The sequence below is a fragment of the Anas acuta genome, chromosome 6 (assembly GCF_963932015.1).
Source record: "Anas acuta chromosome 6, bAnaAcu1.1, whole genome shotgun sequence".
Taxonomy (NCBI): domain Eukaryota; kingdom Metazoa; phylum Chordata; class Aves; order Anseriformes; family Anatidae; genus Anas; species Anas acuta.
In genome coordinates, this window is record NC_088984.1 from 8,890,564 (window position 1) to 8,913,865 (window position 23,302).

The window sequence follows — 23,302 nt, forward strand, 5'->3', positions numbered from 1 at the left end:
GGGATGGATTCCAGCTGCTATAAATAACAAGGCTGTTGCAGTGCAACAAGTGAAAATCTGAGCCCCAGGTCCAGGTGGGTCCAAAAGGCTTTGCTCCTGTCCACTGCCTGTTCCACATCTGCATCTTCTTCTGGAGCCCTCAGCAATTGCTACAATTACTCTCTTCTTAAAAGTTAAATGAACTCAGTGATATAATGAGTCTTGCTGAGGATTCACTTCTGAGATATAGGCATACCTCCTTGCTTCTGATTTACTGTTCATTACTGTGAACCGCTTAAAGGACAGATGTGCTACTTAATTACTGGAAATGGCACAAGTAGGTCAGTCAAGCTCTACTGTTTATAGTTCAAGGCTGAGCCAGGCTTCATCTTTGAAGCCTGGCTAACCCCCCCCCCCCCCCCCCCCCCCAATTTAAACTATGCAAGATACTTAAAAATAATCTAATTCAGTTTTTGGTATTGCTGAGTGAATGCTCCATAATTCAGTCTAAACATATTTGCCTTTAGGTACAATTAAATTTACCTTTAAAGTCCAATTATCTAACTTAAAAACAATTTGATAAAGCCTCAGACCTTCAAAATGTCTCTCCTTGCTTTTCAGGTAGTCTTCATATTCTAAAGATATTTACTGCATGTGTTTTCAGCAGACAGATGGTACAGGGCCAGAATATGTACACGCACCACCTCTGTTCTGAGGGAACAGTTTTTAAAGGTTTTCATGTATGTATGAACAGGGCTTCTGAGGCAACAACGAATTATCCCTGTAATCCTACAAAAGTTCTTAGCCTACTCTCTCAGCATTTATCTGTGTTGTTTTTGTTGTTTAGTATTTATGCCAAAGCTTGGTGTACATCAATTGTTTTTGGGTTCAGCTCCCAAGTTGAACAGATTTAGTTCTGCTATACAGCAATGCCAACACTATTGGAACCAATACAAATGGATTCACATATTTGCTGTTAAATTTGAAGTTAATTGTGCAGGTGCACACACTCACACAGAGGCTGTGCCCATGAGGCATGCACACCTGCTTTCAGGCATCCCTGTGTACATACACAATTTCATACTGGGTACGCCTGTGTGGGTATACAACACTCACATGCATTTGCAGTGTAAAATCTTGAACATGACTGGTTTGCTAAATTAAAAAAATAATTTCATACAACATATAAAAAACAGTGTTCAGCTCTGGGGCCCCCAGCCCAAGAAGGACATGGGAGTATTAGAACGAATCCAGAGGAGGGCCACAAAGGTGATCAAGGGTCTTGAGCACCTCTCCTATGAAGACTGGCTGAGCGAGTTGGGGTTGTTCAGCCCAAAGAAGAAAAGGCTTCAGAGAGACCTTACAGCAGCCTTTCATTACCTAAAGTGGGCCTCCAAGAAAGCTAGGGAAAGACTCTTTGTCAGGAAGCATAGTGATAGGACAAGGAGTAATGGTTTTAAACTAAAAAAGAGTATATTTCTGTTGGATATTAGGAAGCAGTTCTTCACTATGAGAGTAGTGAGGCACTGGAACAGGCTGCCCAGAGAATCTGTGGATGCCCCATCCCTGGAGGTGTCCAAGGGCAGGCTGGATGGGGCTTTGGGCAACCTGGTCCGGTGGGAGGTGTCCCTGCCCCTGGCAGGAGGATTGGAACTAGATGGTCTTTAAGGTCTCTTCTAACCCAAACCATTCTGTGATTCTATGAAACTCAGTAACAAGGTCAATAAACAATTCTGTCTTGTGTTTTGGATTCAAACTATCATTTTCTAGGACATATGCATGTATATTTGTCCTATAGATCAGCAAATATAAATCTCTAGCTACCAGGAGAAGGCCTACACTAAAAGAAATGAGAACTAAGAATTTGTAGTATGGCATTTAAAAGTTTATTTGTATGTTAAATTATTGATTTTGCAGTTGTTTTCTTATTGGGCAGTGCCAGTAGATGTTAGTGCCAGCCCCACTGGTGTCCATTGTGCTCAAGCTGCACAGGGGAAATTGCTTTCCCTTACAAAAGAAAGTCACTGTCAAGTTGCTGTTATGTTAAACAATGGATGTAGGTGAACCTTTTGAGCCACCACTTTAAATTCTGACTTGATGCCAAGAATACTGTGAAATGTTTGAAAGAAACACTCCAAAAATGAGAATAATCACCTTAAACACACATACTGTAGCTTTGCTTTCAGACAGAGTTCCCTAGGAATCAGGGCTGAAGCCTGCTTTTTCCTCACTTGATTATAAAATCATCTTCCAGAAATGTGAATGTGCTCCTCCCATGTGTGATGGGGAAGGTGCCCTTCACCATATACTGCAAGTGAAAATATTTCCAATTCAAAATCCTGTGTCAGTGTATAACTTTCAGATCTCGAGTCCAAGCCTGACTTTTGTGACTTCTTAAAATGGAGACAAAGATTCAAGCCTGAACAGTCATATATCGTGAACCCAGAATATATATTACTTGCTTGTCTGAACACAGGCTTCAGTGTTTGGACATAGTCCTAATCATGGAGGGTTTAAGATGCAAATATTCTGTTTAAAACCATGCCAGGAATAGTTCATTTTCTATGCTCTTCTGATGTCTACTAAAGCTGCAATTTATTAATATGACTTCAGCTGCCTGCTCACTGCTGCAGAGTAAAGAATAAACATTTTAGCGGAAACAAAATCTCTATCCCTACAATACCATTGACTGCTTCTTATTTATGTTTCTGTCTGCTGCTTTCTGTTAGTCTGAGGCTTATCTGATCAAGGCTGCAAAAATGTGCATTTATTGCTCTTCTTATCCTGGTCTGTCCTTTTTTTCAAATCCTTTCCTATCAGAGATATCTGATTTGCTGGAGGTTACTCCTGTTGCTGAGATTTCTTCCTATGCCAGATACAGCTGTTTTTCTATAGTTTCTTCTCTCTGCTCATGTTTTCAAAGCATCGTGCTAGTTAAAATTCATAAATTCTTCAATTATTAAAGAATTTTTAATATTTTTTAGTTAGCATTTCACCCTAGCTTTTATTGTGTGTTCTCATAAGTTGCACAGTTAATTTCATTATTGAAATCTTGTAATCTCTCTTATTTCCTTTTATTGAAGGAAATGGAGTAGTTTCTGGTAACTATAGAATGTCAACAAGTACTTTCAAGCATAGAGTTTCACCTGCGTTCAGATCCCAAATGGTCAGTGTTCCTCTCAGATGTTCTTTGCTTACCAGGGCTTTATGGAGATGTCATCCAGAAGATATATCACTTCCCATGTCCCAGCTAATGGAACAGCATAAGACAGACTCCCTTAGTTGTGTTTGTGTGTCAAAAAAGTTCTCTCTCCTTATTTATTCTACCAAATCCAACTATGACATAACTTCCAAGCAGAAAAATAAGGCCAGCTCTCCATAAACCTTTATCAATGTTGACTATTATTGTTTATCCCAGATATATCAGATAATAATTGGTGGTCTGTCATCCAATTTCTCTGAAGCCCTTGTAGATACTTCAATATATTCTCATTACTGTTAGCGCATTTTCTCTGATGACCAAGTTATGATTCATTTCTACATATGCATGCAGTCTCAACTTTTGTAATACTAAATGCTTAATATATATATATCTTTAAACAATAATAGTAATGCTTAAAATAAGTTACAGAAATCAGCTCATGCAAAATGTTTTGGAATTCCTGGAAAGACTGTGATTAAAGTTGTGGAAATCAAATTAGCAAAGGGAAAAGATGTAAGGCGTTTCTTATGAGCAGAGGCTCACAATTCTCCTCTTTTGCCTCTGTGCTTTGATTCGCACACAAATTTCTTACATTGGTCAGTCTGATTTTCCTTTTTCCCATACTCTGAAGCTCCTGCCTTCCAGCATGGCCCCCTGAAATGCTCACCTCCTAACCACTGCAGTTAACTGTGTTGCATGGTCTCAATCAGGTTCAGCTTCAGAGTTTAGATTCACTAGATATTAGGATATTGAAAGCTTCTTCCCCCCAAAAATTGGGTCTAATGTCCAAGGGAGGGGGGGAGGTTTACATGTTCATGCATGCATTTTCATAATCAGTAGACTGTCGCACAGTGTGGCAATAAACCCTACAGAGCAGGGAAGTTGCCCCAGTCGAAGTAACTCCATTGGTACTTTAGCACCGTGCTGTGTCATACATTTAACACTCCATGTTATTCGAACTGTCGTCTTGGAACAGGGAACCTGTATTAATAGCTGTCAGTGCATCAAAATGAATTCTCTGAATATCAGTGTTTCATTTCTGTCTCTAGAATTCAGAAACGTGGGAGTTCATACTGACAAATTTCCAATTGCACAATATCTACTTGGTTTGTAATAGTTTGAGGACAGAACAATAGCAAATATTTAATATGAACATATTACAGTGCTTCAAAAATAACGTATTGATAGCTTTAGTTTCTTTCATTATTCAGGATCACTCGTCTGTTTAAAAGAACCAAATCTAACCTTAACATTAGGTAATTTCTGGTTGGCAGCACTTGTAGATGAAAAGTTCTCTGTAAAATGATTAAAAGAATAATGAAACTTCAACTATCATGCTGATATGTTCTTTAGAAATGCTCAGGTTACTACTAATATTTTAGGAAAGTGAAGGCAGGAAAAGATACTTCCCTTCTTGTGCTGGCTCTTATAGTTTCCCATACTAGAGGATTACTTTCTGGGCTGTGGCAGGTTTATTTGCATGAAAAGCAATGAAGCACTGTAAGCTGAGAGAATGACGTTACACTACAAAAAAGGTCAATTTTAAAGACTCTCTCTGGCCTTTACCATGTTTTCCTGAAAATTCTGCTATCAGAAGCAGAATAAAACTCTTTAAAATATACAGTTTAGGGCCTTAAGGTACATTGTGATTCATCACTTTGTTAAATTACTCCTGCAAAGTAGCAAATATTAATTTGCCAGTGTATCTGAATCTCTTGAGGTGAAGTGAAGGCTTTCTGTCAACACCCATCAAGTTTAGTCACAAAATAATACAGCAGGGGATGGGATAATCCTTCACTACATTAACCCCTTGGGGCAGATTAGCTCAGCTCTCCCAAGGCAAGGCTAACTCTGTTCTGACTGCTACTTTAGCCACTGCAACTCCCAAGTGCAACAGGACATGTGCTTTGCTCAGAAAGCATTTAATGTTGGGGGTGGAATTTGATTTGGTTATTTATTCTGGGAATTAAGTGTAAATTGAGATTCTAAGAGCATACATTTGTACCAGCATCCAAGTTCACTTTCATTGAAGGTGTGGGTATTGAATTGTGCTTCTCCCAAAGCTTTAATGTGAAGCTTCTGATTTAGTATAAGTAAAAATAACCTATCTTTTTCTTTTATTTTTCCTTTTTTTTTTTTTTTCCCCATACCTCAAAGTCAATCTGTCAACATGATAAGGTCAAAATATTTTTAGGCAAAAAACTAGTATTTGCTATTTAGTTGTTGCAGATTCATTTTACTGAAGATGACTTGTTACCAATGTTCATAGCACATCCAGCACATCTCTCATTTTGCCAGAATCTGTACAATTGTATGCTGATGATAAGTCAACATGATGGCTTACATGAGGTAGGGCACTGATTACTATAGAAAACATCCAGCAAAGGGACAGAACAAGTCTGTAGGACTTGAGTAGGATATGAATTATTGAAATGGGCAGCTGAAAGTGTCTCAGCCAAAGTCTTCTACTTTGATTTACAAAAGCCATTACAAGACCTATTTCCAAACATAATACTATTAGTAATACATCTGGAAGATATTGGAATGACAGGGGCTGGGCAGGGGTGAGCAGGGGAAAGGAATTCATCTCACAAGAGGTTTCTAGCTTTCAAAATATATTTTCTTTGTAGAAAAAAAAAAAAAAAAAAAAAAAGAGTTCTAGAGATCTAGAGAGTTCTGCATCAAAACAGAGAAAGCTGAGTACTGAAGATTAATTCTGAGGTGGGGTAAATGATTCAAGCACAAGCTGCTGACACAGGAGTTGAACCTAGCTGTCTAATATAGCAGAGACACTGTAGAGTTCTCAACATAGTGATTATGTGCCTCTTTGAGTTTGACTTCAGAAATTTCCCTCTGAAAGCTTCATTCAGACAGAAAATTTAGATGAAGAGAGCTCTGACTTCAAGGAACTTTCCACTTCAGTTGCCCGAAAATTCTTAAAAAACAAAAACAAAAAACAAAACAAAACAAAAAAACAACAACTAACAAACAGCTAACAAACCTGGCTAAATAGCCTGAGGGACCAGATCCACAAATACAAGTGAAAACATTCCTCACATTGAAAGTGGATAAGGAAATCTGGGCATCTGCAGGCTCTTCCTAATTTTATTATCAATTTACAAAGGAGAGATATTTCTGAAACAGTCAATATATGCGGACCAAACTCCAATCTGTTTTGGTGTAGTAACCATATTCCCAATCAACACTTAGAGTACTAGATTTTAGAAAGTATATGGCTGGTGACATTAGGCCAGTGGAAACAGCTTTACTTTGTTATCATTGAGATCTTCTTCTATCACTGACATTAGATGAAGAGATCTGTGAACCACACAGGTGCAGCGTTTTTTTCCCCCTGTCTTAAATACGCTCTCACAGAGGTGCAAAACAATATCGCTTATTGGCTCAGCTCTGGAAAACAGTGGGGCCCTTACCAAACATGGGGCAGCTTCTAGATCCTTCTCACAGAAACCACCCCTATGGCCCCCTGCTACCAAAACCTTGCCACGTAAGCCCACTACACTGCCCAACATCTGTGGACAGGTTTTCTTGCAAAAAGCAGCACACAGCAAAATATCCTTTCCACAACTGGAGATAGGTGAACACTGTGGATCTCTTCACCTCTTTGGAGAGTACTGCACATACCCAACCACAGTGTAACCAGAGAAACAGAAACACATGCAAAGGGAACATCTCCATGGTACACCATGAGAAGAAAGGGAGTGCTGAGACAAACATCAAAACACTTCTGGACAGCCTGCAGCTGTCCCAAGCTCAGCCTCAGTAGAGCTGAGTAGAGCACATCTCATGGTCTTTTCAAAGAAAAAACAAAAAAAGTCAGAGAGGACTTGCCGGAAGTAAGAACCGGTAATGGTAATAAATATACCATATGGTAAAAAATATGGTAACATGGAACTGAAGGTATGTGGTATGACTTTCTGGCATTTTGAAAGGTTTTTACAGGACTGAGAAGAAATATAAAGGACCAAGGTACCAGGGCTTAGTCTTGTAGTAACACAGGTTCCTCAAGGACAGTGGTGCTCTTGTCACTTGGCTTCATGAACAGAAGTGAGAAGATTAAAGAAAACGTTGGGCGCATGTGTTGGGAGATGCACTGCATATTTTTGTCAGTACCTTTTTTTCCTCTCATTATTCTCTGTTGACGCATTAGCCCTTTAATTATCTAAAAACTGTAGTTGTCATTTGGTGAAATCATCTGCTGTCAAATCCATTTACTCAGAAAGCTCTTAGTAATTGCCAGTTGATTCTGCAACAGTTTGTAAATTGTCTGTGTGCAAGACAAGATTAGACCAGAGCTATATTTTCTGCCTTTTTGAAGAGGACATCTTGTTTTTTATTGTCATATGACCTACTTGTCCTGGTTTCATTGTGCAATAATGTTCTCAGTTGAGTGGACAACCGGCAAAAGTAAAATCCAGTATTAAATTCTGCCTTAGTCTGTCTATAGTGAGTTGTTTCCATTTCTAACACATTTGTAAGTGGAACTGACTGGTCAGAAAGTGTGCTTGGGAGATTGCTAGAAAGACTTTGTAGGATGGTGTTCTTTTCCAGAAAAAGAAAATATACTAATTTTAACCATCACAGTTTTACCCAATGTTAAAATCATGACAAATCCAATTAATATTTATAACTTTTAAATAACAGTGGAAGTTATTTTTCAAATAAAGTACATCAAAATTCACACCCCTCAGATTATCAGAGATAAGAGAAGTTGGGACTTCCTTTCATCATTCTTGAGCTAATTCTGAGTAAAAAGGCATAAAAAGGCCCTGTGCATTGTTGATATTGTCCTGACACTTTCTGCTTTAGACAATTTTAGTAAATATCTCTAGAAAAGAGCCTGCTGGAAACTCACTCACAACTTTGTATAATGTAGCATTTGAGTAATCTTGTGTTTCTGGGTTCTTATGTTTAGGCCAAAATAATGTGGTCTTAATTTTTAAAAGTTGATCTCAATTTTAAAAAATTCCCTGAATACCAGTTTTGTCCTCTCTAATGGCAAGATCTTTCTAGGCTCATCAAAATTCTGCTGAAAACCACTGAAAAATGTTTCTGTTCATGTAGGTGAGTATTGGACAACCACTGGGATCAGTCAGTATCGTTTAAAAATGATGTGTGCATTGAATTTAACCTCACTTTTGTAATTTTAGCATAAGAAATTTTACCTCTATCATCAAACTGCTACAGTAACTTCCTATACCATTATAGCTTAGTGGTTGGTTATAACACCTGCTGGCTGGAAGGAATGCTCTTGGTTACCTCAGATTTAGTACATGAAGCATCAGCTCACTTCATTGTAACATAATCCTTTAAATCATTGGTGTTAATTCACGTGTTAAAATAGCATGTTCTGGACAATTTCACTTAGAAATTGTGCTATAGAATCACAAATATGCTATAGAAGTATGTTCTATGAACTTTACTTATGAAATAAATCTGCTTTGATTTAAACATGCTAATATTGTGAGACTGTTCTAAGCATAAGGTAGATGAACTCTGGCTACTCATCAGGATAATTTTTGACCTGTGACTCTAGACATTATCAAGTTTTAACACAAATTTGCAAGCAGAAGCTAATCCTCTTCTGTTTTACCAGAGATTTTTACAATTTGCCCTTCTCACCTCCATGTTTCTAATGACCTGATAATGAACTGACAGCTTTTGTGTTTATGTAAATAAGGCTGTTGAATCTAGAGTTAGCCTTTCTCAAAAAAAATATGAAATCAGCCTTCCAGTTTCATAACTCATTGATTTCCTTGTCTGGTTATAGACAGAAAATATGTACTTCTGCCCTTGACTTTCTGTGTGGAGAAAGATAAGTCTATGTACACTGGGAAAAAGTATTGCACTAGAGGTGACTCTGAAAGAGGTTCAGATATAGAACATCTGAAGCGTAATGGCAAATCACAGTGTTGGTGTATATAATGATTATGACCTTTTCAGTGCCTCATGTTTCTTACACATATAAAGAACACAGTCTAAACAGGAGTAAAGCCTGCAAGGTGTATATTAATCTTTACAGTCAGTCTTGCAGGCCATATTCTTGTTTAGAATATACATCTTATTTTATATATATATAAATGCACGTGTGTGTGTACATTTGGATTTCTGTATGAAAAGAAATCATAAAGGTCAAAATTAAGTTTTAGTAAGGTCTGTTGTAACTGTTGTGTTCATTTTTTAGCACCTCATTTCAAGTTAAATGAGGACTAGCTGTAGCCTGGGGAATGGAAACAAGTATGACTGACGCATATGACCTAAAAAAATCATCATAGAAAAATAAATATGAATTGGGGTTGGTTAGCTTAAAGCTGAGAAAATGTCAGGGAATGTGATAATAGCTTCCAAGGACAGACAAAGTTGTTGGGAATTTGTAGGAAATTACTCATCTGCAACAGGCTTGAATTCTAGCCTGAAAGTTTAGTTTAACACTGTTTAACTTCATTCTGCTGGATGAAACTTCAGTAATAAGAATTCTGAAGCAGTGTAGTAGAGGGAAGTTGGTGCCCAGTGTTAGAGGTCTTTAATTGCTATTTAGACACTATATATAAAATATGACATAGTTTTACCTTATCTCACTCTGTAATCCACTAAATAGACTCAAGCTTTCTCGCTAAATATATATTAAGAAGTAATAATATTCATTATTACTTAATGAAGATTTCTGTCTTATTATGTAACTTGTCATCCAGGCTGGTGGATGACAAGTGCAGTTTCATAATAGTGCTTGGACTCCTCAGGCTTTTATCTTCCTTTTTGTCTTTTTCCCACTTGTATAGCTGATGCACCTATTTTTTATGTCTTTTACTTATTTGTTCTTATAGATTTCTGTTTTATCAGTCTCCCTTCTGCCTAAAGGTAAGCTGTTTCACAGTGAAACAGGACAGCCCACTGTTTTAGAGATCAAAACATATTGTTCCTATTATCCCTAGTGTTAGTTAACCTTTATGCCACAGAGGGGATTATTGATAGAAATGTCAGAAAAAAAAATAAATTAGTCTACTCAACTCCTCAGAGGTAGGATTCCTTTACTGTGGATGTCTTTATTCACCTCATTTGTGTGTTGGTGACATCCCCTTTCTGGCTGCATTTGACCATACATGTATATAGATTGGTGATGGAGGAGCTCTGTAAGGTTTTGTACAAGTCCCTAGAGGGCCACCCACTCTGTCCATTGCCTGACTTCTAGCAGATGCAGAACAATGGAGAACCTATTTATGGGATCAAGTGGTATCAAAAAGCTGAAGACAACTTTTTTTCTTTCTTTTTTATAGTGCAGAGAGTGGTGAGGTGGGATGGGATTTTGAGCAACCCAATATAGTGGGAGGTGTCCCTGACCATGGCAAGGAATTGGAATTAGATGGGTTTTAAGGTCCTTTCCAAGCCAAACCATTCTGATTTTATGATAACTCACGCTCAAACTCTTTTTAAGACTCATCTATATTTTATTTCCTCTAATAAAGAATACTAAGGAATAAGGATAATGACAGTGAATTAACGATAAGATGTTCTGTGTTACTGTGAGCAGAGGTCTTGTCTCTGGTTTATCTTCACCACAAGGTCACACATTTGTATATTTGTAACATCTCATCCCCAGGCAATTTGACCTACTCATAGTCAAAGTATCTGTGAGTTGAATTTGAGTTAATAATCATTTCACTCAACTTGAATCTGCTGTGATTTGTCCTTTTTGATATATAATGAGATCGGCATTTATTATTCATCACTCAGTTCTCTTTTATCTTGACTTAAATTTAGTCTAATGTTTTCCCATGCTGTTTTTTTTTTTTTTTTTTTTTCCTTTCTTTTCTTTATTTTTCCTGGCCCTATTTTCATTTTCTTTCTTTTCCAATAAGGATATACTAGATAATCCTTTTTCATTTTTGTGTTCATGGAATATAAGATATATCAAATATAGAAAAATATATGTTATTTTGATAACAAATTCTACTATACATTTTTCCTTCAATAAACAATGGAATATTTAAGTCACATTTTGTTTATATAATAATGTAATTTTATATATTAAATATGCATTTAATCTATTTTTTGTGTATTTTTGTATTTATTTCCCATGTCACCTAGTGATATAAAACTTAGCAGATTCTGAATCAAAGTTCTCTTCAACCTTTCTTATTAATGTTTTTAGATTCAGTATATGCTCTCTCCCAGAAAACATGTCCAAATTTTTTTTTTTTTCTCCCCCAAATCTGCATATAGTGTTATTTTGCAAGCAAGGCTTTTTGCACATCTGAGGCAAGATCTAGAACTCATTAATGTCTTACCCAACTTCAGGGACTTTAAATTAAACCACTAGCAGAAAGAATTATTTCAAGATCTTGTCATGATATCCCTTGTCAGCTACACCACTAAAAGCTGCTCCATATTCTACAAAGAACACAGAAATTGTATTTAAATCATCTCTGCTCATAGCGAAGAATTGTAGTTAAGTTTAGCAGTGCTTATGAAACTTGTTTCAGAACCAACAGAGTTTTCAATTATGAAATTATATAATGGACACAGCAAAACATCAACTACTGGAGTTACACCTGGTGAATGACAGAAAAATTACTTAATGTCATATGTTGAGATGAGGTCTATTTGTCAAGATCCTGAAGGTTTCTGTTTTCTTTTGTTTATTTGTTTGTTTGTTTGCTTGCTTTTTTTTTTTTTTTTTTAATATTTTTAGGTTTTAAGATTATTTTTTCTCTTTGTTTTCAGTTTGAGTTACAGAGCTTGAGGAAGATTAAGGTGTTTTTTTGGCTTACTGCATGTGCTCTTTATTACGTATATTTTATCCTGGAAAAGTTTAATCAGTTGCCATCTAAATGCATAATAGTTACAGTGTACAGAATATACATAGTGTACAGAAGAAATTATAGAGAGGGAGGCATGGGAAATAGATGGTAAATCTATGGTCAAGTTTAATGAGTTACAAGGTATATGCATAAACAGAAATATGATGTCTGCATAAAATCAGAAATTAAATTCAAAATAATATCAGCATTATAATTAAGTTCTTAATTTTACCTAATTATTTTTTACTGGCAAACTATATACTTTTTTCTATATGGCATGGTATAAGATGACAGCTTATGCATTTGCAAAAACAGCTCAAACTGCTGAACTATGCAGACATTTTTTTTTTATGTCATTTGTCCTTTCAGATATTCACCACCCTCACATTATCTGTCAAAAATAATACTAAACTTGAATCCTGAAATTCAGTAGAGGAATAGAAAGTCTGAATAAATTAGTGTTTTTTTTTTCTTCCAGAGACCTTGATCCAAAGTCATTGGGTAAAGGGAGGTAAACATCTGCAAATTTTCCTGTCTCCTATTTTATTTCCTTTGTCCAAGTTATTAAGTCTGCATGAAAGAGTAATGGGTATATTACCAAGCCTTGGTCAGCTAACTATTAACTTTTCCTGTGCTAAGACTGAATATTTATTTCTAATACCTGGTTCCTATCTCTCATCTAGTTTTCATCTCCACCACAAATTAAACTTTTTTTTTTTTTCCATGAAATCTTTTGTTATATGCTTTCCATGAGTGTCTTTATGGCTATTAGATCATCTTTCCTTCATCTCTTCCACGCCTTTCCAAGGTTCTCCACAAAATCCCGCCAAGCATAGTCCTACCTATGCCCCTTGTTCACTGCTTGCAGAAATGCAGTTGCAGTCCTTGCTGACTGGTGAGGATGTACAAGTTCTCTGAGCCTGCACTCACCTATCCCATGTGAGGGTTTAATCTCAGCAAGATTGCTAATTCAAACCTTCCCCTCTACCTCAGCTTCTCTTTACAGAAATTTTGCCAGGATATGACAGTCATATACAATTGAATGCTATTCAAAACCGGAACACTTAACACAATTGCATGCTTCATTTAAGTAGGAACTTTCTAGATTTGATTTGAAAAAAAAAAAAATCACAGCTTTAAAAATGAGTCAATGGAAGACGGATTTAGGTTAGTCTAACTACTTCTGTTACTTGCAAACATTACTTCTATTTGTATGCACAGCACATTGCCAAGTGAACAGTTTCTAAAGTGCATACTATTCCATTGTACAAAGTATTACAAAACACTTTTCACTGGGAAGCTATTGTAAGTCTAAGAGAGAAACAGCCCTCCAAGATGAAACTAGAAGATGAGAATCAACTTAAGTAGCTCAGCCATTGTAAGCAAGCCCAGGCAGCAAGTATGAAAAACTATCTTATGTCTGGGGAGAAGAGTAGGGAAGGGTTACAAAAAGGCTATGAATACAAAAGGAAAAAAAAAAAAAAAAAAAAGTGAATGGAAGTGTTGTAGATAACGTGCAGTAAAATAACTGGTGAACACTGATGGGTTAAAATGTTATGTGTCAGTGAAATCTACTCCTCAGACTTTGCATTCCAGTTATCCAACCCATACAGTGTAGTCATGATCTGAGGATTCTTGCATGGCTTGGTAGTCATTAATGTTATTCTCTTAGCCTTTTAGACCATCATACCTTGTCTGTGCAGGACCCTTGTCCAAGCTACATAGGCCAAAGACAAGTAATGTTATCTTTCATATTGGTATGCCTAATCATCCTCACAAGTCTCAGTTTCCTCCTCCAGGTGCCCTTCAGCACCTGGTGAGGATGACACCGTGGGCAGTCCATCTGATTCTTTCAGATTTTGAATGAATCCATGAAGAAGTGAGATAACAGTGAGGGACATAGTAAGAGACAAAAAGCATAGTAAGAGCCAAAAAAAAAAAATAAAATTGTAACTTCTTATTTACTTTTGAATTCTTGCTTGCATATCACAAAATATATTTCCATAATTTATACTGAAAAGCAGAATGAATAATAGCCATGTTCTGTCTACCATTACTTTGGGTGAAATTTATTCGTTTCACTAATTTAGAGTCTTACTCTAACCTGTCTCCTAACCAGTCTCAACCATAGTTTTCATTAAATATGCAAAAAATTGTTATCTTCAACACCTTTATTTTTCCTTATACGCCCTATAATTCACAAATAGATTTAGAATTCATCAGAATGAGAAGGATTGGCAAACATATAGGTAGACAAACAGTCATCAAAATCACATACATTGTGTTCCTTTAGAAAATCAAGTTAAGTAAGAACTTGTTGGAAAAGTTGGTAGCTCATTTTTGTGATCAAAAGTGTCTCATCGTATGTGAGTGAATAGTTTAATGTACATTTTCACAGTTTTAATTTGAAGCCTTTAATTTCTTTTTACCAAGTCTATAGGTGATTATCTGCATCACCTAATCACATTTCCACAGTGCTTGGAAAGCTATAGCTAAACTACATGAATGCTAGATCATTAAGAGCAAAATAAATTGTTCATGGGTAATGTATACCAATGACTATGTAAAAAGAACCCAAACAAAAATTGCTGTGTTAAGAATGTTAAGGTTACAAAGTCAAATGCAGAAAAGTTAGGAAATGTTACATTGATAGCTCTGTGCAAGTTTAATTTGGCTCCCTTGTGTGCATGCATTATGATACAGTCTTTAATTACCTGATCGCATACTGCTTTCTCCATGGGGCTCCTACCTCATTCAGTGCACTGGATGAATGTGTCTCACTAAATAAGCAGCAATTCAGTGTTTCCTTTTATTCTCATTATTCAATGTGTAGCACCATGACTTATTTGCTGATCTTCTAATCCCCTTTGTAAATTTGGGCTTTTTTATTTCTTCATGGCCTTTTCAGTCATGCGCTTCATTAAAGTACCCATGCTTTTCTCATATATCAACACCTTTATCTTCTCATGGCAGCTGTAAGATGACATGAAGTTGATAGAGTATTTGAGGGAAAATGGAGGGTGCTAATTCTAGAAGCATTAGTTAATTTTTTTTTTTTTTTTTTTTTTGCTTTAAGACTTAAAATCTCTATATCCCTGTAAACATTTAAATCAATGGAATCTAATATTTGTCTTTAGAGAGTAGTCCTCTCTCTTTCTCTGTCTCTCTCTATATATATGTCGTATGAGACCTCATAGAAAGGAATAAATTTGTGTCCTAATTGGCCAGAAATAAGACCTAAGGTTTTAATCACCTAAAGTTATTTAAGTACAAAAATCAGTGAAGTTACACACCACAGTGGGTGTTGGTCTGAGAGTACTTCCCATCTTCTTATCCTCTTAACATATAAATCAATGGGCCCCATATTTATATATAGCAGTACTTAGGTGTGATTTTGTTGGTGCAGCAACCATGCCAGTGGCAAGGCTAGTGCCATTAGTAGGTCCTAAAGAGGTATTGAAGGGCAGAATTTGCCCAGTGATCAATGTTTGCATCCTTATAGGTCCCTGTCCTGTACAGGGAGCTCTGTATGACATAGCAAACAGCACCACTTTGCATGATCTTAATATATCTCTTCCCCTTTAAAGCATATCTATATAGTCTTGCCTTAGTCTTCCTGAGATCCCAGTGCTCTAGCTGAACATTATCACCTTTACAGCAGCATTAGTTTGATTATTTTTATATTGTGAATAATATCCTGTGTATGGATAGTGTCATAACTATTATTCATCTCAATTTGAGCTGGTGTGTGTTCCTTTTATTTTATAAATGCCTAGTGGAGAAATGACTCAAGTGGGTAGTTATAGGAAAAGATTTACAACACAGTTAAACCAAAACATATAAACTCTTTTCCACTTAAAGAGAGAGTTTAGTGAGCAACCGTTTAGCACAATATATACTTTATTTTTTATATTTAGTATTTATAATATGCTGTGTAACTCAATTCTGTAGTGAGTTGCACATAATTTAAAATGGCAGCAAATAAATACACAGACCTTAGTCATTCCAGGTATATGTAAAAATGGAGATATGCAAGTTTTATCTCTGGCAAAATCTCAGCTTTGAGACTATTCAGTGCAGTTTTCTCACTAAGGAAGTTGATCTAACACACCACTTTATTTAAACTACATTTATCACTGTCTCCATTTTTGTATAACTGTGAAATTGACTTATTTTGGTACATCTTACAATACCTGATTAACCTTCCTAAAGCAATTGTGAATGGAGATATTCAGGAGAAGTTTTCTGTGTGATTTCCCAAGCTGCTGTATGTTCACTGTTCTGCAGTAATGGTTTCAGTGCTCTGTGCGTTTTAAGTACAGCAGCCTGCCATACAGGCACTGCTATTTTCTTTCCTTTCTCTCTCTTTGCTCAAATCTCTCTCTTTGCTCGAATACCTCAGAATACAGGAGAGTCCAAGGCACAATTTCTTTCATTGAAAACAAGAATGTAACAACCATCTAATTTTAGACCTTTATTTGGAGAAGCAAATGGTGGTCCTCACATTCATAAGTAGTTCTGACTTAGTCCTGTCAAATCCCAGGCTCTGCGGTTGAGATATAACAGCCTAAACCCCGAAGAGTCCCTAACCTTGAGCTTTGCTAGAGGATATGCCACCAAATGTGTGACACTGTAAAATCATTCTGCTTGTGTTTGCTACTTCCCTATCTGCAGAGTGATATAATATGTAAGTGTTGAATGGAAACGTTTCCCTTATGACTAGCATTTTTCATGTTTGCTAATTATTGCAATGCTAATCAAAGTAAAAAAAAAAAATGAACATTTCCATGCTTTCAATCTTTAGAGAAAAATCAGACCTGGAAAATCAATATATATATAATTTTATGTGTATATATATAATGTATATATATATAATGTATGTATATAATATTATGTATATATAATATATATACATAATTTATATATATATATTTAATGGTTGTAAATTAGCTTACTTTTTAATTTTCATTAATTGTTTTATGAACAGAGCTTTTTAAAATGTATTTAAAAATAATAAATATTTCAATCAAAAAGAAAAATGTTCTTTTAATAGTTCTTATTTTAAAAAATATTTTTAAAAACAAAAATGGGAAAAATTAGATTTTTCTTAGAAAATTAATAACAGTTTTAATTTTCAATACGTCAGAAATTTCCTGTGAAAATGGTAAATGAAAATTTCTGGCTATCTCTCAAATGCACCCATCTTGCAAATTTTGCAGTATGAGTTATTTAACAATTCTGCACCTTTGCGGAGATGTAGAACATTGTCAAAATATTAAGTAGTCATAAGGAGGGGAGTGACTGATGCTCTAGCAACAGAGGGAGAGGACAGAAGTGAAACATTTCTCTGTTGCCTTCAACTCAGTGTTTATACAGTAGCCCATCAATAAATGAATTTCCATTGTGGGGAACAGAGGTGAGAAAAGCTTCTGTTGGGACATTCTAGCCCATTCTAAATTATCAGCTGCATTAACAAGACTAGGCTCTTTGTCAGGCAATAAACAGGGTATTTTCTAAAGAATAAATGTCTTGCCCTGAGGGAAATCCAGGGACATTATAAGCCTGAAGGATTGACTTTGAAATTAGCTCCTATGTGTTTGTGAAAACAACAGAATGTAATATCACTGCTGAAGCCATTGTGAGGGGAGGAAGGAAAAAGAGAATTTTGCCTTAACCTATGCTGGAGCTATGACCTGCATTATAACATGTATTATAACAAGAAAATGATAGAAAAAAAGGCAAAGAACCTGTGATCTGCTCTGGTTCCTTTACTTCACATAGCTTCTGCAAGACTTGGACAGTAAAAGCAAAGAACGACACGTTGATTTTTGAGAGTGGCAGTATAGGAGTTTATAAAGCAGAGGCACTGTGGCACAATACTGCAACGTGTTCAGAGCATGGTAGAGCATCTGGGTTCACCTGCAGACTATATAATACAGTACATTAGGTATAAATAAGTAGTTCCCTGTAATTTCCTTGCTGTGACTGAGAAAAACTTTTTTTTTTTTTTTTCCAAATTTTGAAAAGACTTACTCTTTTAGATGCTTTAGAAGACTTTTCAAGTTAAACCGTGTTGTGTAGTAAGCTTATGCAGCTGAAGTAAATGCAGTAGAATGATAGCAGCAGCACATTAGTGAACAGTTAGGACTGATACCCAGTTTCAATGACCTACTGATAAGTGGTAAGTGGGTACATTGCACCCTCTGGATGTCTGATATTACAGTAAGTCTGATCTCACAACCACTGTCCCATCTAATCCTCATTATTAAGAAGGAGTCTCATGATGTTTCTGAACATCTCCAGGGAGGAATTCAGATTATCTTCAATGCCTTCTGAAAGCCCCAGGAGATGGTTACTTCTGAGCAGTATCAGACACCAAAGATGTTAAAAATTGGCAGATAACTGCCAAGAATTTTTCACTGAATTCATCTTGATTTACTTGCTTAAAGAAAAGATTTCAATATAAACTCCTTACTAAGAATCATGATTAGGCACATGTTTAATATTTAGCATACATGTGAGTTCAAGGTCTGACATTCTGTTGTCCCACAGCAGGGAATATTGCAGTGGTTCGTTGAGTTGTAGCAAGTCCAGCCATGAAGATAACGACATCTTGGAGCATCCAGCATACAGGTAGAGTCTGAAAAAGCTCTTACTCTTCATACTGGAGAAGACTCAGATGAGTCTTAACAATGTGTATCAATACTTCACAGGGGGAGCAAAGAAGACAGAGTACCACTCCTTAGTGGTACAAAGCATCAGAACAAGGGGCAATAGGCACAATTTGAAATACATCAAATTACAAGTAAAATAAAGAAAAACTCCTTTAGTGTAAAGGGGATTAAACACTGGTGCAGGTTGCCCGGAGAAGTTGCAGAGTCTCTGTCTCTGCAGATACTCAAAACCTGACTGGGCATGATCCTGAGTAACCTGTTCCACGTGACTATGCTCTGAACAGATGGGTGCCTTCCAACCTCAGCAAGTTGTCATTTGATGTTCTGCCCTTTATGGAAAAGCTATAGAATTCCCCATATTTTTTTATATATATATTTCTCCTAACTCTAAATTTCAAGAGTTCTTAATCCCATTTTTTTTTTCTCACGCCACTCACTATATCTTTTCTAACACCCTCAAAAAATGACGTGTCTTTCATGTTCTTTGATAATTAGTCACTAGCACAACATAACATCTGGTGGTTGCATTTTTTCTTGGTTAAATGATCTGGATCTAATGCTGAAACAGAAAAATGCATCTCAATAAATAAAGCTGTACAAGCACCTTGCAGGCACTATTAACTGCTCGATGCTGCTGAACTTCATGTGCAGACCCAGGTAGAATGAAGCTGTGATAATATATTGGAGCATCACAGCAGTGAAAAAGAAAGACCAGGGGCAATCCAGATTCTGAAACGAGACTGAAATTTGTTCCCATCCTTGTGATTTTGTGCAAAACATAGAAGCCACTGCAAAACTGATGTAAACTGTAACCTCCTCTACATTATGCTTATGAGCATAAAACCTGACTTTTTGCACTCTATTGACATCCTTCCCATAGTCCACAGTTTGTACATACTGAGGTTTGCTTGTGTTAGGCTTCTCCCACTCAAAGAGTGCAGCTCCTCCATAAGCAGATCTAATTTCAGAGCTGAGTCCTTTCAACCCACTGTGGAAGAGGAATTTCTGGAAAAAAAAAGATTGTTTTCTGAACCAAGTTCAGAGATGGTACTAGCTATGACACTATAGCAAGTTGACATAAATGACCATAAAATGCTGTTACTTGTAAGTCCAGGAGATTGTGTTGCAAGGCTGTTTTACTCAGAATGAATAACTTGAAAACACAGAGTAGTTGAAACTACCTAAAAGATGATTTCTTTGTTATCTCCTACCTTCCAGTCAGAAAATTTATGGTTAGAATAGACTTCATTATGAATGTATTGTTGCTGTTGCTTTGTAAAGCAGCAGCATTTCTTTCTAAAGCCTGCCTTATCTCTTGCTGACCTCTGAAGCTATAAAGATGAGTGTTGTGTCATTTGGTACAGGAGATGTCTTATCTTTATAACCAGCACATTTTCAAAGCAAAGTCAGCTTTCTTATTGCTTGTATTCTGCTATGGAAAAGTTTATTTAAAACAGAAAGAAATCTGATCACTGCAATATCTGACATCGTTACACTACTGTTTGCTCCATGTATTTAATGCAGTTGCTTTAAACACAACACATTTGATCAGGAAAACATTTGCATAGGACTAAATCCACAGATTGTATTCCATCTTTACAGTCTCAAGTTCTTGGTGATTAGGAAAGGATCTTTAATTTTTGCTTAAATGTGGCTTATACTAAAAATTGCCAATAAAAACTGAGAAATATATGCTCTGAGATGACCTTGTTTACATGCAAATATCTGTGAGGTATGTACATCTTTGTGTTTATTAACTAAATTACTCATAAATTAAACAGAATCTCCCCTCTCAGTTTGGGTATACTCCCCTTTTCACATGGTCCATTAAGCATCAGTCCCTGAAGGTTTGCTGTTGAGTGCCTGTTTTATTGGATACAATTTCCTCATGAATGACTTCTATGCTGAAGGAAACATCATGTATATAAACTAGATGTTTATATACTACAGCAAGCCTTGAGCAAGGTAATGCAGTTTACACAATTACATATGTGAGAAAATAGATCAATTAAAACTAAAAGTGTGGTTATTTTCTTAGGTTTGCATTGTGTACAAGACTGGCTGCCAGGCATGGTTCAAAGGTACTCAGTCTAGCTACTCAAGGAATTCAGGTCTGGTCTTACAACTCTCTCTAGTAAGGAAGATCAGGAATGCCACAAACTAAATTCTGACTATTTTTTAATGAAGCCAAAATTTACCCTGGTCTGCAAACTGCATGTTATCAGAATGTTGTGTAAGTGTGACCGATTATTTTCAAGTAACAGTTATGTTTCCACAACTAGTATTCATTTGCCTTTTAATCACATGGAACTGAAACAAGTGCAATTTTTTGTCCAGTGTTCCTCTTTACTCTGTATTGTGCACTACTGGTTACACTAAATAATTTAAAGAGTTGTCAACAGCAAATTCATGGTTCTTGGCTCCAAATTTTGTTTTAAGGAGTTCAAAGCCCCTGAGGGTAACCTGTCTTACGAAAATCAACCCCCTCTGACCTATTCTTTACAAAGATTTAAAATTCTAGGGCCAAACTTGTTTTAGTGAGCATTCATAAAATGAGGATTACAATGGTCTTTCACTTCAAAACAGGTGAGGGGTTAAGAAGCAAATATTTGCCAGCATAAGGAAGTTCAAGGTTCTGGAATATAAATAAATATCTTTAAATATCAGGAGGGACTAAGAGAAATAATGTATACGCATGAATCACATATTGTGCAGTCACATCTCATCACTCTGCAGGAGCACGAATACCCAGTTGTAATATTTATAATTAGATATTAACTGCAAACTGAAGAACTAACAGAAAATATTCCTGAAGGATGGCTTATACTTCTAAGAGGAAAACTTTGCACTTAAATTTACTTCTTTCTCCATAATTTAATGTTGGGTTTCCTATTGCTACATTATTTTTTTTCAGCACTCATATTCTGTAGTAGAGAAAAGTAGAGGAATGGTAAAACAGAATTAAGATCATTTGTCATAATTTTCCCATTGGGTGTCTTTGTGGTTTGAATTTCTTTTTCTAATGCTACCAAGATTTTTTAATAAGTCTAATAGAGCTATATTATTTAGTGCCTTGGGGGAATTTGGAAGAGAAAATATTTTTTATGCGAGAAAATAAGTATGAAATACTTCTAAATGGAAAAAATGACAAATTTTTATTTTCACTTCCTAGGCTTTATTCCCTTTCCCATGATTGCTACTTAACACTTTTTAAGATGAATCAAAATTATCTCATTTTCTTTTATTCTGTTTTGTTTAATTCTTAAAAATAAACATGTTTTGTGGAAAGGAGAACTGAAAAAAATCATGCAGAAAAATCTACTTCGGAAGCTCAATGAGTTTCAATTGATTTTTCCTTTTCTCTGAACTGCGTTTGCATGCTTTAAATGATTTATTGTTCATTAGTTCAGGTTGGAAAAAAACTTTTAGTCTGTTATTGTGAACAGCAGAATTCAATAAAAGAAAGGAAAATGCTTTACTTGCAGAGATCCTGAAAGAAAAAATGTGGTGCTTCAACATTTAATTGGGATATAGCAGCAAGCTGCTTTCTGTTTTAATCCTTACTAATTTAAGAGCATAACTTTCATAGAAGCATAATGGACTTACAGTCTGAAGTCTTTCTAAATGGAAATTTCAAATGCACCACTGACTGTTTGTATTAGGCAAAATTGTCCCAATCCTTGTTTGACCAGACAGGGCTATAATAAGAAATAAGCCTGGCTGTTGCATCCCTGCTTGGCTTCTGTATCCTTTCAGTGAAGATAGAGAGAGGATCTGAGTTTCTTTTGGCTAATCCTGGAGTGATCCTTAGCATTTTAGACAAAGAGTTGACTCCAGCAGCTCAGTCCAGTCCCAGAATAAAAGGAACTTCTATAGATCCGCTGTTGGACTCCATATAGCAAAGTAGGTATTACTGCTTGTGGTTGCTTTGTGGTGACACTGGCTTTTTTCTGCTGGGACAGCAAAAAGGGCATTGAAATAATGGGAAGTATAAGTTTCTTTCCTGCCATTAAGAGCAGAGGAGATGCACCTGTTAAGATCTGTAAGCAAACTGTTGAGTGCCACTGTGTGTTCTGTTAAGCACGTGGCAAGTAAACCTGTTGCATATTTTTAATCACAAGAGGAAGCTTTACTTTTCCATTTTTAGCAAACTCCTCAGTAAGTAGAATAATTCTCAGTTCATTAAGGCTTTTAATTAAGGCTTTTGCTTTTGTTGCATTTTGTTATGATAAAGGCACCTTATTGCTCAAACCAGCACTGCTTCTAGGCCAGATCTCCTGCAGATAGACATAGTCTCAGGTTTCATTCAATGTTGCTGGAATTGTTCCTTGGTTCCTGATCTTCTCCTGAATATTTTTGCTAATAAATATATATAAAAATATTATATAATATAATATATATATATATATAATATATTATATATAATATATATATAATATCATATAATATATAATATATAAATATTATATGTATATAAATATATATATTAGTTTATATATATATAATATTTTTTTTCCTATAAGATGCAATATTTAAGGCAAGCGATCACCATCCCTTGACAGTAGCTGCTGGTTTCACTAAGTAATTGGACTGCAGGAGTCACGCTTACAGTTCAGACCTTGTTGACAGGA

The 23,302-nt window shown here is 35.9% G+C and overlaps 1 long non-coding RNA gene across 10 annotated transcripts in view; it reads left to right on the plus strand.

Moving 5' to 3' along the window:
• LOC137858904 (uncharacterized) overlaps positions 1-23,302 on the plus strand; it is a 296,077-nt gene that overhangs the window by 210,132 nt on the left and 62,643 nt on the right. For 8 of the 10 annotated variants that reach the window (XR_011098068.1, XR_011098066.1, XR_011098064.1 and 5 more), the window contains exon 5: positions 18,550-18,630. The exons of the other annotated variants lie outside the window; for them this stretch is intronic. This is a non-coding gene — a long non-coding RNA (uncharacterized lncRNA). The remainder of the gene's footprint in view (positions 1-18,549; positions 18,631-23,302) is intronic. 10 annotated transcript variants of the gene reach the window in all.